Source organism: Adiantum capillus-veneris, chromosome 19 (genome assembly GCF_014529385.1).
Source record: "Adiantum capillus-veneris isolate H3 chromosome 19, ASM1452938v2, whole genome shotgun sequence".
NCBI classification, from domain to species: Eukaryota; Viridiplantae; Streptophyta; class Polypodiopsida; order Polypodiales; family Pteridaceae; genus Adiantum; species Adiantum capillus-veneris.
In genome coordinates, this window is record NC_140949.1 from 30,105,149 (window position 1) to 30,123,573 (window position 18,425).

Sequence of the window (18,425 nt, forward strand, 5' to 3'; positions counted from 1 at the left end):
AACATACATAGATGATGTAAACCTGTAGCTCAAGAACACACATAAACAGACTGCCTAGAAGAGTAGAAGCTCCCACTCAAACCACAACCATATACATGGCTGTCCCACAGTCAAAATACATGTTTTGTAACCACAGAAGAAACCTGTATCCAAAGCTCCCTGTAACCTGTAACCTGTAACCTGTACCCGTACCTGCACCTGTACCTGTACCTGTAGTCGAAGAAGACAATGTCGCCAAACTCCCACTCTATCTGTGTGTATGAGGCCACTCCAAGAAGAGGCTACACACTCTCAAATGAGCTGTGGGCTCACGTAAGTGGAAGACACTACAACAATGGCACCTGTAATGGCTATGGAAGCTCTGGCAGCAGAAAACTACCAAAGAGAGCTGAAAAACGCAGCTCCTAGTCTGTAGCTCGGATGGGATTTCTGATGGCACGAATGGCTCCGAAAGGGGGGTTAAACCCAGGACGCCTGCTGAAAATACTCGCGGAGTGCTGAACCTTCCAATGCCAAGCTCAGAAAAACCTTCTGCTCTTTAGAAATGCGCACGTGCACGAAATCGAAAAACGGCAATGAAACAGCAGCAAGTTTCAACACACTCAACAATGATGATGAAGCTCTCAATGCTCTCACTACCAAGCTCTGATACCACTTGTTGGGATCGGAGAGCACCACACAGAGAGCCAGCACGAAGAAGGAGATAGACACAGTGTGTGGCGGGGCGGTACTCACACTACAATGTGTAGTTATGAGTATAGTTATTATGAATGAGTAAATGAATGGCTGTACATGGGCGGCTGAACAACGGGCAGCCGGGCACACGGGCCTTTAACCCAACAGTGTCATCTCCTCCCGTAGCATCACAGACACCCTCCATGAGAGTATCTGGGCGTGAGTCATCATTGGGAGGATGCGTATTGTGCTCGATATCAAAGATCATGTTGATTCCGAATCCATGGCGATTGTGCAATGGGAGGAAAATAAAGAAGAATACCTTGATTTCAAAAACCACCTCATAGCCGTAGTATGTACCACCGATATTGATAGTTGGTCGGGCTAATGATACCCACAACCGTATGGTCATCGAAAGTCACAAATCCGGGAGATCAAGCTTGTCGTGAAATCACCATGGTCGATTTGCACTACAAGCGCACTCTGTTGAGCTTTCCTTGAATTAATATTGATGTTCAATCCGAAAATATTACCGTGCAAAATTATGCAACTTCAGCGACTGGTGGCTTGTCAAAGGATGTGCCAAGATGCAAAACCTCGCCATATTGTATATGCCGAGGTTGTTATTGCTTGTATGGGGTGAGCCTTGCCTCGCGTTCCCGTCAAGCGCTACCACGAGTGGTTTGGAGCCGGTCGTCTCGTCACCTTCCCTCGCCTCAAGAGGCTCTGCACACGGACCTCCTTCGTTTTCGTCCCCGCCTGGCAAGTGGTGAACTCCATGGTGCCCTTGCATGTACATGCAAAAAGAAAAAGACCACGCCACTTGCCTGGCTAAGTTTAGCTCTGATACCACTATGAAGCCCAAGGAACTACCTGCTTGGATTCATCGCCCAACCTCCCGTGTATATAGCCCTTGGCCTGAATCCCCAGTCCACACTGGTAGCCGGCCACTTGGCCCGGGTCCGTGAACCCCCCCCCCCCCCCGGGATGCCTTGGCCTGACAGTTTCGCTTAGGCCACGCTAGTGAAAATCTGGAAGGAGAGCGTATGTCCACTGAGCTGGCCATCGCTCTGCCAATTCTAGTCCCAGTTGTGCTTCATTGGCTGCCATCCTTTGTGGGACCCCTTCACAAAGACTGCCTACACATCGCCGACTCCCCCTACATTCGTCACCAACGCCAAATTAAAACTTTCATGCCCATTTATCATAAAGCGCACGGCTCCCTTCTCTTTTTTTCCCAACAAAGCAGGGCACGCCTCCCTTCTCGCAAGCGAGCTGCATCCGGCAGTCACTACGTTAGGTGAGGGCGGCACGCATGCTGCCTGTCTTTCTCTCTCTTCGTGTAGGCATGCCGCCTTTTCTTTCTCTCGTTGATCATAGGCCACGTGCCACCTCTCTTTCTCTCTCTTTGCATAGGCGTGCCGCCTTTTCTTAATTTTTAAAGGCATCCCCTAAGGTGCGAACAATTTGAAGGTGAGTGCTCCGGCGGAGAGCTTGCTGCACTCCTCCGGTCACTTTTCATTTTCTGCTTGCTTTCCATTGTCGCAGCTCTTGATCTTCTGCATTCGCAGCCTTCGCCCATGGCAGCTCGCTTTTCCATGTTATGCCAGTCCTTCGTTCACTTCTCTGCACGTTCCTCCCGCGTTCTCTCGCCATCATATTGCTCTGATCAGCACGTTTCCCTCCCTTTGATCGCATTGTATAAGATTGCTCGCTTCCAAATCCGAAACTTCTTTTGTTCGCTCCTTCCTCTTCAACTTGTATGCTCCTTCTTGTTAGTTTTGGCTGTTGCAATCACAGGAAGAATGAGTTTATCAGCTGGCTCTTGAAACCAGAACTCTGTTGCACCTGTGCCTTGTGAAAAATGAGGGATGCTATCTTGGCTAGGAAAGCTGTTTTCAGCATGCTGGCGGTTCTTTCTCTCGCTGAGCGCTGGGTTCAGAGGAAACAAATTTGACGACCGTCTTCTCTCTCTCTCTCTCTCTCTCTCTCTCTCTCTCTCTCTATGTACACAGTGTATCTCTTTCTCTCGCTCAGCACTTGTGTTGCCAAGTTTGCAGGCCACACTGGTCGGAGCAAGCAAATTGCACCTTGTGGCAAGGGGGCCCCGAAATCCCTCCTTCATTTATTATAATATAGATGCTTACACCATTGATTTTTACTATTTCATACCTCCCTTTGCCTCAACTCACTTCATATTTGAACAAGGCATATGGAGATAGACGATGGCATTGCCTTTCACTCCGAGAGAGAGAGAGAGAGAGAGAGAGAGAGAGAGAGAGAGAGAGAGAGAAGTAGAGGACATGTGAGAGCGCAGGAAACGAAGAAAGACTATAGATTAAAGAGGAGAAAAATAAAACATACCTTCCAAAAATTGGAAGGGTGCTCCGTTGTACATGAGCTGAAATTCCGTCGTATTTACACTCCCTTTCTATAGAAAGACGGTGCCAACAAAGTTTGGGTAACCATCCAAAAAGCTTTCTAGTTTTAAATTGAGCCTTCTTTTCCTGATTATGGCATGCAATATCATCCACATTTGCTCCAAAGTAAAGAGCTTGCTGGAGTCATCCACAATGGTAGCCTTGCCATGGTTCTCCTTAACCACTATTGGTTTAGCCTCGGGGTCCTTCATGCTATCTGCAGTTTTCGATTCTAGGATCACAACAAGATTTAGGGTAAAACAATAGAAAGTTGGCCCAACAAAATGGAACGCTACAACATTGTTCTTTTTCACCTTCCTAATTGTGGTTTGAAGCTTGCTAGAGTCATCCACAATAGCAGTCTTGCCATGGTTTTCCTCACCCACTATTGTTGCATCATATTTTGCAAGAAGGGCTGTCATCCATGGTTGTGTCCTTGAACAATTGAAAACCATCAAATAGTTCTATATTGTTTTTGTCAAATGCAGGTAGCAGAGAACTTTTCTAAGCATTGGTTTCTATGGAGGAATGATTACGTTAGACTCGTGACGGACTAATCTCATGGCAAGTGAAACTAAACTGAGTATGGTGAACTCGCCCGTGCACTCTGTGTATGCAGTTCCAAGCACCTAGCACTTGGCAATCTCTGGAATCTTTACCATGCACATTTGGTAGGTGCACTCTGACATGGCGTTGCATAGTACTGCAAAGCAAAATGGGTGATACTTGTGTTGACATTCCAACAAGAAAACCCATGCCATGTGGTTAGCTCAGAGGGGTTTTTACCAGCAACACATTCGCCACCAATATCTGCAACCGGTTTCAAAAAAGAGGCCCTTATAGGTGGTGAAGGCACCATGAAGGCTCTACTCTCCTGCTACATATACTGAATTGTTGTATACATGAACAAGACGTGTTTTATTTGGACATGTACATTTTAAAGAAAAATTCATAAGAGAGAGGGGTTTGTTAAATCATCCTGGAAGTTTCTTAAAGAAAGAGGGTCATTTTATTATCTCACTAGCTTGACCGGCAAGGTCTCTGAAGTTCCCTATGAACACTATATAGTCAATTTAGTATAGGTGAACCATCCGATGGCTTGAAGATCCCCAAATTCTTCTCTATAAGGTTGCCTTTGACAATCTATATACACTGCTTACTCCTCCACCTTCGAGCTAGCTAGCTGCAATCAAGGGGTCTTTCTCTCTCTCTCTCTCTCTCTCTCTCTCTCTCACACACACACACACACACACACACACACACACACACACACACACACATAAATATCATAAGAGTTGGAGGTTCTTGCCTTTCTGGCAGTGATGCTTGACTTTCAATTGGACCAAATTAAGTAGCATTCAATATTTTAGCATCTTAAAAATATCATTCATAGGAATGAACCTTTGTTTTCAAAGGCGGTAAGTGATCAAAGTTCATAGTGATGAGAGAGAGTACAAGGTGCAGCTTGCAGTGAAGTCAGAAAGATTCCTTTCATCTAGGAAAAGTCCATTGTGGAGCAAGCAACAGTAGGTTAGATGGATGAAGGAAATGGACAAGCTTCTATGGGATATTGGGGTGAGGTAGGTGGCGAAGCTTCAACTATAGCCGGCCACCCCATGAAGACGAGGTCACAGGAAAAGTTGGCTAATTGAACAATGAACATGTCTTAGGAGACAAGTTTCAAGGCAGTGTGGTAAAACAATTATCCAAACTAACGAGATCAATTAGAGCTGAGTGCTACTCACAACCACTATAAACAATGGTAGCACGCAAGTGGCAGAGGCTAGGACCAACACCAACTCCAACAAATAGCTATGGCAAGCTATTGAAAATGTTGCACTCTCTCTCTCTCTCTCTCTCTTTTTGTCTCTCTCTCTCACCGTGTGTGTGTGTGTGTGTGTGTGTGTGTGTGTGTGTGTGTGTGTGTGTGTGTGAGAGAGAGAGAGAGAGAGAGAGAGAGAGAGAGAGAGAGAGAGAGACGAAGATGAAGAAGAAGAAGGAGAAGAAGAAGAGAATTTTAACGTCATAGGAAACTATCCCAAGAGACCTTAAAGAACTATCCGACGAGGAGAGTTGAACTCAAGACCTATTATTCAAGAGGGAAATGGCACAACCAATCTACCACACTTGGGTGATAGAAAGGTTATACCAATCTCCTCTTCTTATTAGCATGCGCACGTGCGTGCGCACGCACACACACACACACACAGACACACACACACACACAGACACACACACACACACACACACACACCCAAGAGACATGTCCAATTATGTCATGTAAAATGAGCATAGACTTTAAGCGAGATGAGCCTTATCAATTAGCATAACGGTGTTGCAGCTTGTGTTTCACCCGTTGCCCCCAAAAATGTGCCTAGCCAATCAACTCCACCTACACACAGTCAAGCTAGCCAATATTTAACCTTAGCCCAATGAGTGATGTTGGTCAGCTAGCAAGGTAGAGAAGGTCCCTCGGCTGGCAAGAAAACCTTGCATCACCACTTCCATTGCTAGAAGCTATCTAGTGGGCCACACAATTGTTTCTACATCAAAAATTCAGGTTGATCACCCTTTCCATCCCTTCCCTCTTCTTTGACTTTAGGCCTAGGCTTACGTAATAGAACCTCAAACTATTCCAATGGTAATCCTTTGGCCTTCTAGTACAATAGAGACTAGATAATCCTAAGAGGCCTCAAAATGTATTTGACAATCTTGAATTGAAAAAGGGAATTGGGGTAACAATCTACCACACCAGAGAGAGAGAGAGAGAGAGAGAGAGAGAGAGAGAGAGAGAGAGAGAGAGAGAGAGAGAGAGAGAGAGAGATCTATAGCAATCCAAGCATCATCAACCTTAGATGGTCCTTATACTTGACATTGCAATTATCTCTTATCATTTTTTGTCGTCACGATATTGTAATGATGTCTTCAAGATATATCCACCTAGATAGGGTATGAAGTGCAAGATTGGGCTATTCGATTGAATGCAATGTGATGCTTTCTTTATGAATGAAATCACATATGATTTTGCATGAAAGGCATGTGGCATTATTGAAGAACATGCCAGTGCCAAGAAAATTCATAACAAGATTGTTAGTTGGGGCTTCTTGGATAAAACAAGTTGATTTTTCTCAACATGTTGAAAGCATAGAGAATTGTTTGACCAACTTGGAATGTTATCTCTTGTAGTACATTGATTGCATGATATTTTCAACAAGTTCTTGACAAGCTTCTAGTGCTAGAGATCTTTCCTTGGACTAGACTTATTGCATGGTATGTTCCTCAACATGGGAAGGGCAAAGAATCACTAGGTAATTGAGTATCTCTTCACATGAGATCATTACACTTGAAAGATGAAGTCATGTGGCTTTTTGTTCAATTGCAAGGCTATGGTGTCGGGTGAAGTTTATGGTTTTGAAGGACACAAATATTATTTCTCTTTTATTGATTGTATTCTTCCTATGAACAACTTCTCTCCTTTTGTTGCCTACTATTGTTGGAGGTGGCAGGAGTTCAGTGACTCATGATATGCAATGCATGGAAGCCAACGCCTTTGAGATTGTCAAGGATATCATTTGCAATAATGATGAGATGCATGTAATGAGCTGGTCACGTCTGAGAGCTATTCTAGGTTGGACATTCAAAGCCAAATATCAGTTCAAATAGAGAGAGATAACAGATTCAGACTTTAAATGAAGATAGGAAAACAAACATAAACTTGACTAAAAGGTGACAAAGTCAAATATCGAACAAAAAGTACTAGAGCTGATATATTTATTTGAAATAGAGATACAAACTGATTACAATAGATATTGATGACAAAAGGAGCAATGGCTCGAGAATTACAAAGACTCAAAACAGCCTAATGGAGTGGCAACAATCAATGACCCCAAAATTGTTGGAATTAGGGTTGCAAAGAAACACACACAGCTTGGAGAAGATGAAGGAAGCTCAAGGCACACAATAGAGTGTGTGTTACTTAGTGTGTATTTGGAAAGATTGATAGCCCTAGAGTGATGGGCGTATATACAATGCTCAGGGGAAAAATTAGGGTTGCAGAGAAACGCACATAGCTTGGAGAAGACGAAGGAAGCTCAAGACACACAATAGAGTGTGTGTTACTTAGTGTGCATTTGGAAAGATTGATAGCCCTAGAGTGATGGGCGTATATACAATGCTCGGGGGGAAAAACCTCCTAAAGAGGGAAAAAATGCCCCGACGGTCCTAGTGTGTTCACACACATCACTACCACATGTATATGGTAACAAATCCCCCCCAGGAGTGATGCGGTGAACGAGAGCTGGCACATGAGTAAAGGGAAGTGCCATGCCCTGAGGACATGATCAGCCCACAAAGGGGAGTAAGCCCAAAGCTTTGCAGAAAGCTTCAAGCTTCTCATGAGACAATGCCTTTGTGAAAAGATCTGCAAGGTTGTCCTGTGTTGGCACATAAGCCAAGGTGATCTCTCCTTCTGAGAGCCTCTCCCTGACATAGTGGTAATGCACCTCAATGTGCTTTGTGCGAGCATGAAAAACTAGGTTCCTCGCAACTGCCAATGCGCTGTGACTGTTAGTGTAGATACTATTGGCAGTGTCCTCTTCAACACCCAAATCAGCCATAAGGCATCTGATCCATACACACTCAACCGTAGCTGTGAAGACTGCCTTGTACTCAGCCTCACAACTCGAAGTGGCCACAATAGGTTGCTTCTTGCTCAACCATGATATACATGAACTACCAACCATGATATACATGAACTACCAAGCATGAAACAAAAACCACTTGTGGACACTCGCGTGTCAAAACAACCAGCCCAATCTGAGTCTGAAAAAGCATGTAAGTCTGGTTGCAATGATCCCCCCTTGGGATAAAACAAGCCAAGATGTAAAGTGCCACTAAGGTAGCAAAAAATCCTCTTGACAGCCTGCCAATGCTTAGACCCTGGGCTATGCATAAATCTGCTGACCTGTGAGACTGCAAACTGAATATCCAGACTCGTGTTGCATACATAAATGAGGCAACCAACAGCAGTTTGATAAAGAGTGACATCAGCAGGATCGCCAGCATCATGTAGACTCAACTTCAAACTTGTTTCCATGGGAGTGGCAATAGGTTTGCAATCCTCAAGTCCAAACTTACATAGCAATGTCTCTATGTAACTTTTCTGACACAAGGCAATACCACCATCACCCTGCTTAAACTGTATACCCAAGTAATGATGCAACAACCCCAAATCTTTCATCTTGAAAGTAGAATTTAAATCAGCCTTAAATTCATCAATATGTCTCTCATTTGGTCCAATGATCAGCAAATCATCGACATAAAGAACCACAATGAGAAGTACATCACCCTCACGCTTTACATACAATGTGCTTTCTGTTGGATTGTTACGAAAGCCTTGTTTGACCAAATGAGTGTCAGCTTTCTCATACCAAGCACGAAGAGATTGCTTCAACCCATACAAATACTTGTTACATTTGCACACTTTGTCCTCTTGTCCTCTTGCACATTTACAAACACCATTTTGCTGAGGTGTATAAGGCACTGTACATTGGTGTTTTATCCCACGACTAGCCAGAAATGCATTGAATTCATGAGACATATACTCCCCCCCTCGATCGGAACGGAGGGTACCCATAGTACATTTCAAGACATTTTTAGCCATAGCCAGAAATTGTTTGAAATACATAAAAACTTCGGACTTCACTTTAAGTGGAAATACCCATGCATTCCTGGAGAAATCATCAATGCAAGTCACAAAGTAAAGGTAATTGCCCAAGGACGGAGTTTGCATGGGCCCACAAACATCACTATGCACAAGCTGCAACCTGCATGTGGCCCAAACTGAACCATCCTTTGGAAACTTAGAACGCTGCATCTTACCCAAAATACAGCCTTCATAAACATGTTTGACAGGTGCTTCAAGAGGCGGCAAAGAAGCAACCATATTAGATTTTTGCAAATGTAGAAAACTGGCAAAATTTAGATGACGAAAATGTGCATGCCAAAGTTTTGCATTTGAAATAGCCCTTGAATCTGCAACAACATTTGCAAAATGCTGTCCACACTTGTCATACAAAGTGAGCTTATACAGCCCACAGCACAAAAGGCTAGATGCAACAATTTCATCACCAAAACTGAGATCATGAACTGTACATCTGTCATCCACAAATTTGACTACAAGTCAAATTCTAGCAAGTGCGGATACAAACAAGAGATTCTTCTTGATCCCAAGTACATAAAGTGCATCAACAAGTGTGAAGGAACTGCCATTTGCAGTAGTAAGCACAATCTTTCCAAATCCCTGAACCGGATAAGAGGCATTGTTGGTACAAGTGATTGAATTCCCATGAGGGCAGACTCGAGAGAGGTGAACAATTCACGATGTGAGGTAATGTGCTTTGTAGCACCACTATCAAAATACCACACATGTGAATCTGCAGCAAACTGACAAGCATGCATCATGGACAGCAGGATTGTAAGTGCACTCTCCGCTAAAAGTCCATTCTGCATCAACATTAGTCTCCTTTTACAGAAGACTCAACAATGGCTGCATTTGTAGTGGAACCAACATTTGCAGTGGAACCACCCTCTTTCTTCTTAGCCTCTTTAGCCTTCAACTTAGGACACTGCTTGATCAAGTGATCATTAGCTTTACAATAATGGCAATGCATCTTCTTTTTGCCCTTATCACCAGAATTTCCAGACGAATTGTTGCCAGCAGACGCATTAGGAACATAAGTTTTGCCACTCGGAGCAGAACCATAAGAAGTGGCTGCATTGCTGTTACCACCCTTTCTTTGAGAAGCAATAAAAGCTTGTTCAACTGCACGCTGCCTAGTCCTGTTTTTTTTGGAAAGTGACTCTTGCAATAGCAATGTACATAATGCATCAAACTTGACAACTTCAGGATTTCCTTGGGTCATCAGTCTCCAAGTACTAACAAAATTCTGGTAAGAATCTGGTAAGGCATCAAGAACAGTCTGCACAAGGGAACTGCCAGAAACGACTTCATCTGCAGAAATAAGTTGCTCATTGATATCCTTGACTCCAGCAAGAAAAGTGTCCATATCATCTTCCTCATGCATAATCTTCGACTCCAGCTCTTTACGCAGCAAAGCAATTTTAGCCTCATTGCGGCTTGCATAAAGACCCGTTAGAATATCCCAAGCTTGTTTTGCAGATTTTGCTGAACGAATGTGAGGAAAAATGGTGCGCTTCACAGACAACGCAATCAATGCATGAGCTTGTGCATCCTTTACATCCCAACAAGATTGTTCTGTAGTAGGCAAACAAACTCTAATAGCAGCAATCCTTGCAGCAAGACCTGCAACATCCTCAACATCGCCTGCATCCTTAGAACCAGGACGTACACCAATGCCCTGCACAATATTCCAGACGCCCTTTGACACAAGAACATGTTGCATCATGTAAGTCCACATAGGGTAATTGTTCCCATCGAACCTGTCCTCAGCAGCAAACATCTTTAACACATCTGTGTTGTTGTCAGCCATCGTAAATGCTCCACCTGATGTGAAAACTGCCCAAAAAGAGGAGGAAAAAAGCGGGAACAACACGTGGTATATAGCACAAACTGTAGAAGAGTGTAAGGCACCTGTTATGTAGAAAACGACACTGACAGAAATTTTGCACAAAATGACAAAATTGCATGTGCAGACTTGCCTGTAGGGGAAACCGAGGCTGAAATGAGCCCGGATCAGAAATCTGAGCAGACTGTACTCTACGAGCTCACCCAAAACATTTGTCAACTTGCGAACGCTCGCCAAACCTCACTGTAATCGGAGAAAGTGAGCAGGCGTGTGCTGGAGCAGCTGGCGACTAACTAAGCTAGGAGGACGTAACCTGCTCTGATACCAATTGTTGAAATTAGGGTTGCAGAGAAACGCACACAGCTTGGAGAAGACGAAGGAAGATCAAGGCACACAATAGAGTGTGTGTTACTTAGTGTGCGTTTGGGAAGATTGATAGCCCTAGAGTGATGGGCGTGCATACAATGCTCGAGGGAAAAAACCTCCTAAAGAGGGAAAAAATGCCCCGACGGTCCTAGTGTGTTCACACAGATCACTACCACATGTATATGGTAACAAAAATGAGAGTAGCAGGTTCTATTTATAGGTGCTCGTACTGGGTTTTGATGGACCGTGCATTGATATAGTTACTACAACAATTACTATCGGTAAAAGCTAGACCCAAATAGGTATAGGTGTTTATATAAGGCTAGTTCCCACCATCTATTTTTTTCTCCCCTTTCGGTGTATTTCCAAAATTCTAGATAGCACACTAATGTCAACATTTGCGCTTTCGCTTATCTAGAGGTTTCTTTAGAGTCATCTTCTAAATTATTTAAGGGGGAATTTGAAGTGTTGCAGGTTGATCTCCTCCTTGAGAATTGGAGTTGGTGTTCTCCTTCTATATGAGTCGATAAATGGTCTCTTGTTCTGAATACTAGGATCATAAAGTGTCTTCTTTTCTCTAGTAAGTCTAGATCTGGCCAGCTTATGACATATCATTACAGTGTGAATTTGACCAGCTAGATCTGGTTGGTTGGTCTTGATCCGAGATTCAAACAGCATCTCAACCATCTCTTTAAATTGGGGTTCATACCTTACTTTGTTGGTTGATAATCTCTCAGGAACCTTCGATGCTTCTACTAAAAGTTGGAGCAGCTCATTGGTATACTTTATTAGCATGAGGATCTGTCTCTATCATTGCATCATCATTCCTTTGAAGTTGATTTACTTCAAATTTTTGTTTTGATAATGTTGTCTTTTGTTCTATCTCACTCAACATGTTTTTCTAGGCTACCCATAGAGCCTTGGTCTCCTCACACTAGTCTCTTATTTGATCTACTATTTTGATGTACCTTTGTTGATCATCAGATTCATTGTATTTGGGCTATAAGGCTTGGTAAAACCTAGGAAGATCATCATTCTTCATAGTAGGTAGGTCATACATAAGCACCGACAAATTAGGTACTACTACAATGTAGTTCATGACTATCTGGTTCTCTTGTTGTATCATTTTCCTTAGAATGCAAATCAGATGGAATAGACTCTTCAGTTCAATTTCTTGTTCTCGGAGACTCATTCTGGTTTTGGGACCTCTCTGTTGGACACATTATTCTCTAGAAGAATCATCAACCTTTGGTCTAGCATTTTTTATCTTTGTTAAGAGAGCCTGCATCTCTAGCCATATATCCTTCATACATTTGTGAAATGGGTAGTTTTCTAGTGAATACCCTGGCACTGCTCATTCATTGTAGTCAGTTGTTGATCTTGAGGGTTCACCGGCATATCATCTTTAGTGAGCATGAATCCAATACTTGGATTATATTAGGGTGTGGTGGTGGTCTTTAGGATGCTTGTTTGTGATAATTGATAATCTTCCATTGTTTGATCATTTGCTTTGCTCCAACAAAAAGCACATTAGAGAAAATTTGGACCCTCAAAGGGGCCCTATAAGGATTTTAACTTTCTCTCATCTAAAATGGATGCACCATAAAAATTTTACAAATGAAATCAAAACTTGTCAGACCTTTTGGTAATGGAATGTACTCATTGAGATATATCCATTGATATATAGCATACCATTACATTCTTCATATTCTAGAAGATTTTATTTTTTGATGTGACAACTCTATCTTATAAATGGAATCTCTCCCACATCTTAGCTTCAATGGGGAGGCCATAACTTCTACAAAATCAAATCCAAATCTGTCGGAGCTTTTGGATTTAGAAACTACTTTTTAAGATCTTTTCAATGGTATGTTGGCTGATGGGGCTTTGACAAAGCATTCATGGACTTCAACATGTTGGCCACTTTGGAAAATAGAGACAAAGTTAAACATCCTTATAGGACCCTTTTGAGAGTCCAAATTTTCCCTAATGTCTAAAACCTCTCTAAACCCAAATATGCATGATCATCGTGTAAGAAAATTTGGATCGATTGTAGGCTTTTATTTAGACTTGGGGACATTTTGGAGGTTGTCCACCATGCAATGGTAGCCTTCAAAATCAAATTCCAAGATTCGGACAAGAGTTCAAAGCAAAAGAATGAGAGAGACAAACCACAAGAAAAAGGACAAAATTCAAATCAAAATTTTCCTTCCAAAATTAATTTAACCACCAAGGAGAGAATTGATTATCCCCTAAAGATATAGAGAATTATCGTAAGGATAATAGATGTTTTGAATATGGTGAACAAGATAATTCTTACCACGCATGCCCCCAAAAGCATGTAAAGAAGGAATCCCTTACAACTGCAATGGTATTATCTATTCAGGAAGAGGGTGGTCTTCGACCTGGAAACTCCCTATGTTATGCACGGGAAAAAGTGAGAGAACATGATGCACCATACTCTTTGATTCTGGTTCCACACACAATTATATAAATGTGGGATTAGTATTAAAGCTAGGGATACATGCTCATGAAATGGGACAAACACATGCTATTGAAACACCCTTTAAAGGCCAAGAGACTCCAGTCACACCTTTGATTGAAAAGTTAAGGCTTCATGTTCAAGGGTATGTGGACAAAGAGGATTTTCTCATCTCTCCATTCAAGAATGAGGATGTGTTGCTTGGAGCACCAAGGTTTGATTGTATGGCTACGTCCATCAAATTTCCAGAGAGGTTGGTAGCATTTCAGCACAAGGGTAGAGACATCACTCTGTAAGTCAATGAGAAGGGGCACCCCACTCCCATTGCATCTCATGACTCCTTTGACAAATCAATAAAGAGTTTTATTTTTCTTAGATGATATTTGTCAAGGATGTTCCTAAAAACAATGTTCTCTTCTAATGGTTCATTAAAAGTAGAAAGTGATTTTTACTCATTTCTAAATGAACGTGGTGATCTTTTTATCGATGACATTCCAAGAGAGTTACCTCTTGGAAGGGGGGATGATGACCATAGAATTGATCTCAAACGAGGAAGCTCTCTCCTAACAAGCCTCCTTATCGAGTCTCATCAGCTCAACAAGAGGAGATTATGTCACAAGTTAATGAACTTGTGCAAAAAGGAATGATAAGACCTAGCTCTTCACCTATGTTCTCCTATCTTATTAGTGCACAAAAATGATGGTACATACAGAATGTGCATGTAGACTATTGTGCATTAAACACGATGACAGTGAAGAAAAAATTTATAGTCCTAAGGATTGAGAATTTGTTTGATAAGCTACAAAGATCTACCTACCTTAGTAGAATAGACCTTAAAAGTGACTATCACAAATATAAATTGTACCATACTACATTCACAAGGTAGCCTTTAGGACCACCTTTGGCTTGTAAGAATATATTGTCATGCATTTTGGGTTGACAAATGCTCCAGCCACACTCAATCAAATGATGGAAATATGTTTTTGTGTACATAGGGCTTACATTGGTTGATGATATCATAGTCTACTCTAAGTCCTTAGAAGAACACAAAGAGAATCTCAAAGCAATGTTTCAAGCATTGCAAGAGAATAAGCTATTCATTAATCACAAAATTCTTCTTGGAAGAGATCCAATATTTGAGTCATATTATCTCAAAGGATGGTATTTATATGGATCCACAAAAGCTTGAGGTGATAAATGAATGGCGTGAACCAAGTAATCTAGATGAGCTGCAAAGTTTTATTAGAATGTGCTCATATTATAGAAGATTCATTGCAAAATTCTTGGCCATGGAGGACCATTACACGATTTGACCAAGAAGAACATCAAGTATGTATGGACCGAAAAGCAAAGAAAATCCTTCACTTACCTTAAAGAGAGATTCACGTCTCAACTGGTCTTAGTGCTAGCAGACCTCTCAAAGCCATTTGATGTAATGGAATTGGCCTATTAACTTGAGAGTAGCGGAAATTAGAGAGAGTACTTTTGAGAAATTACTTTCTGAGCATAATAGGTGCACATAATTGAAGTTAGTAACATAAACATAGCATCTCATTAACTTGGCATGAACAATACTTTTGCAAGAGAGAGAATTTAGAGAACATGACAATAGTTGAGGACTGGATTTATGTGGAGCCGGTGGTCGCCCCTTCAATAGGCATTTGTATTATGGTTTCTCCCATCAAGAGAGACTTGTTACAATACAATCTTTGTGTTACTTGTGACCTAGGTGATGTAATGAAGATGGGAAGCTTCGTGCATCACGAGCATAACATAAACTTTGTGGAAAGCATTAACTATCACAAGCCTCAGTCCCAAGACTTCAAACACCTTCGAAGGTGGAGAGAGCTAGCATGGAATGAGGGTAGGGAAGAGGAAGAAGAAACATTCAATAGGAGAAAGAATTAGTTCCTCACTTATCATCACTCTTCTTGATAGCATACATAATAGCATAGTAATGAAGATGGACAAGATGGCAAGCTTAAGCAATGAAGCATGGCTCTTGGTTGGATTTGCATTCCATACCCAAGAGTGTTGGTGTAGGCTCTCAACCTCTCTACTTGCTTGGAGAAGCAGAGGGAGCTCTTGCACTTTGCACTTCACACAATGAGAGAGTGTGTGAGTGTGTGTGGGAGAGTATATCCCCTAAGAATTCCCCTACTTGCTTTGGTCGACCCCCCCTTGTAGCTCATGCTTGAAGCTCGATCATTGGACGCCTCTAGGCCTAACCAATCACAAGCAAGAGTCATACCTTCAAGCAACAAGGGTAGCCTTGGGACAAGTGTCCCCCTTTCCCCTTTGAGAAAAAGAGGGCTTGATAAATGCTAAAACAATTAATTAATTGTGCTAAATTATCATTGGACCCCTTGGAAGGCCAACCAAAAGGCTTTAGGCACACCATGAGGGTAACCTAGCTAGGGGCTTGACATGTGTCCTACTTGCCTCTTGGCAAGGGGTTCCCTTTTGGAGAGAGAGTGGTCAAGCAACCCCTCCCCCCTTCTTGCATGGCTAGCCCCCTCCTTGTAGGGATTCACTTTGATTTTTGTGCCACCTCAAGCCCCTCAACCTTGGGCCTAGTTCTCACCACAAGCTTGGCCCTGAAGCCCCTCAAGCTTGGGCTGGGTTCTCACCTCAAGCACAACCCTAGCATCTCAAGCATGACAAGCACCTCAAGCATCTCAAGCATCTCAAGCATCTCAGTCATCAGGCATGTCAAGCACCTGAAGCTTGGGCCAGGTTCTCACCTGAAGCACATCCCTAGCTTACCTAAGGTCAAAGGACTTTTAATGCTAACTATTGGAGGTCTTCGATGAAGCTAACCCTAAGGTCTTTATGCTCCATTGGTTATCCTTGCTCTTTGATAGACCATCTCTCATTTGGGCCCCATTACCATTGGCCCCGTGTTGAGATAGATCTATAAGCACATGTCTATATCCTAACCGTTGTTCCTGTTTATTCTCCCACATTAAATGATCAATTTAACATGAGAAAATCATTTAGGTTGGTTAGATATTATATTTTATGACATTACCTCTCTCTTGAAATCATAGTCGTCCTCGACTATGAGGTAGAAGAGATAAAACCTTAGTCATTAATCAATCTTACTTAACGAGTAGAGGATCCCTTTTTACTCTACGACATCTTTCCAAGATGGATGACTAATCCATTTGGTGCTTGGGAGACATAGATGCCGCAAGCATGTCTGATCTTTAATCCATTTCATTCTCCCAAAGTAGAGTCACGAATTCTACCTAGTGTTTGAGAGACGTTGTCATCACAAACATGATTCTAAGCATGCATACTATTTAAATTTATGCACAATTAAAAAGAGAACTCGTCTTAAAAGACAAAAACATTGGTCATTTAAAAGAAATTTGTACATGTGCTTACTCTAATGTAGCATTGTAAGCATTGACAAGGTTCATACTATCCTTAAGCTGTATTCCTTGCATCCATCTAGCATCTTCAAAAGGATAATTTTTGAACTTAATAAGATACCGTCAGATAATCTTACCATGTCGTAGCACCTTGTCTTCATGCCGAAGAATAGCTTCGGGTTGTAGCATCTCTTCTTGGTCTTCAAATTCGGGAGGGTCTTCAATAATTGGTTCACTTGGTGGCTCTCCTTTGTAGGGCTCATTGTGTATGATCCAATGGTTGGGAAACTTGAGTTGGTAAGCCGTCTCATTGATAGGCTTCAAGATTTGGAAAGGATCATAGTATCTTTTTGCTAGCTTAGCATAATACTTTTGATGGGCCGTAGGATTTTTGCCCGTCGTTTGCCTTAGAAAAATTTAAGTAAGACCGAATCATTTTCTTTGAAATTTAAGGCCCTTCTGTGCTTGTCTTTTTCCTTTGATGAGAGATGGATATAGCCTCCTTAATTTTTTGAATATATTCTTGTAGGTCATGGCTATACTCATCGGCAGCGAAGATCTTCCCATGTACTTTAAGTAGCAAGGGACTTTTAGGTCTTCCCTCTATGATCTCAAAAGGTGTTTTTCCTGTAGAAGTATGTACATTATTATTGTAGGCATACTCTAAGAGGTCAGTACTTTTCCCATTGTGAGCATTGATCTACTTATGTAACATAAGTCTTTAGTAGATCAAGTATCATAACATTGGCTATCTCGCTTTGGCCATCCGTTTGTGGGTGATAGACCGAAGAGATATTCAATCTTGTTCCTAGATTTTCAAGAGACTTTTCCAAAAATTATTGGTCATTCTAGGATCTCTATCTGACATGATGGATGTTGATAATCCATGGTGTTTGAAAATCTGTGATATGAAGAGAGTTTCCATTTGGTGTGCCCGAATAGTCTTTTTGACAGGAATAAAGTGTGCTTGCTTGCTAAACCTATCGACTATTGTCCATATTCCTGTATTCCCATGGATAGACTTGGGTAATCCAAAGATAAAATCCATGGATATACTCTCCCATGGTGAATTTGGGATAGGCAATGACTGGAGTAATCCAGGTTGCTTCCCTCTATCATACTTGGTCTTTTGGCATATTACACATTTTGAAACATACTCTTGTATGTCCACTTTCATGGTAGGCGAATAGAAATACGCTTTTACGAGCGAAGAGTAGGTTGAATGCCTCTATGCCCCGCATAGGGAGGAGCATGGGATTCATACATAACTTTCTCACGAAAGGAATGGGTAACACATAGCCTATTGCTGTGGAGAAGATAACCATATTGCAAGGTGAATGGTTCCTCTTTCTCCCCAAAGCAAGGGCTGACATCATGTCTCTAAAGTCAGGGTTAGTAGCATATTCATCTATCATAGATCATTGTGAGTAGCTATAGACATCCCATTAACTTTTGGTCATCGTGAAAGTGCATCAGCCACTTGATTGTGCTTACCAGCAATGTGAGCAATATGAGAATTGAATTGCGAAAGAAAATTTTCCCACCTTATTTTTTGTCC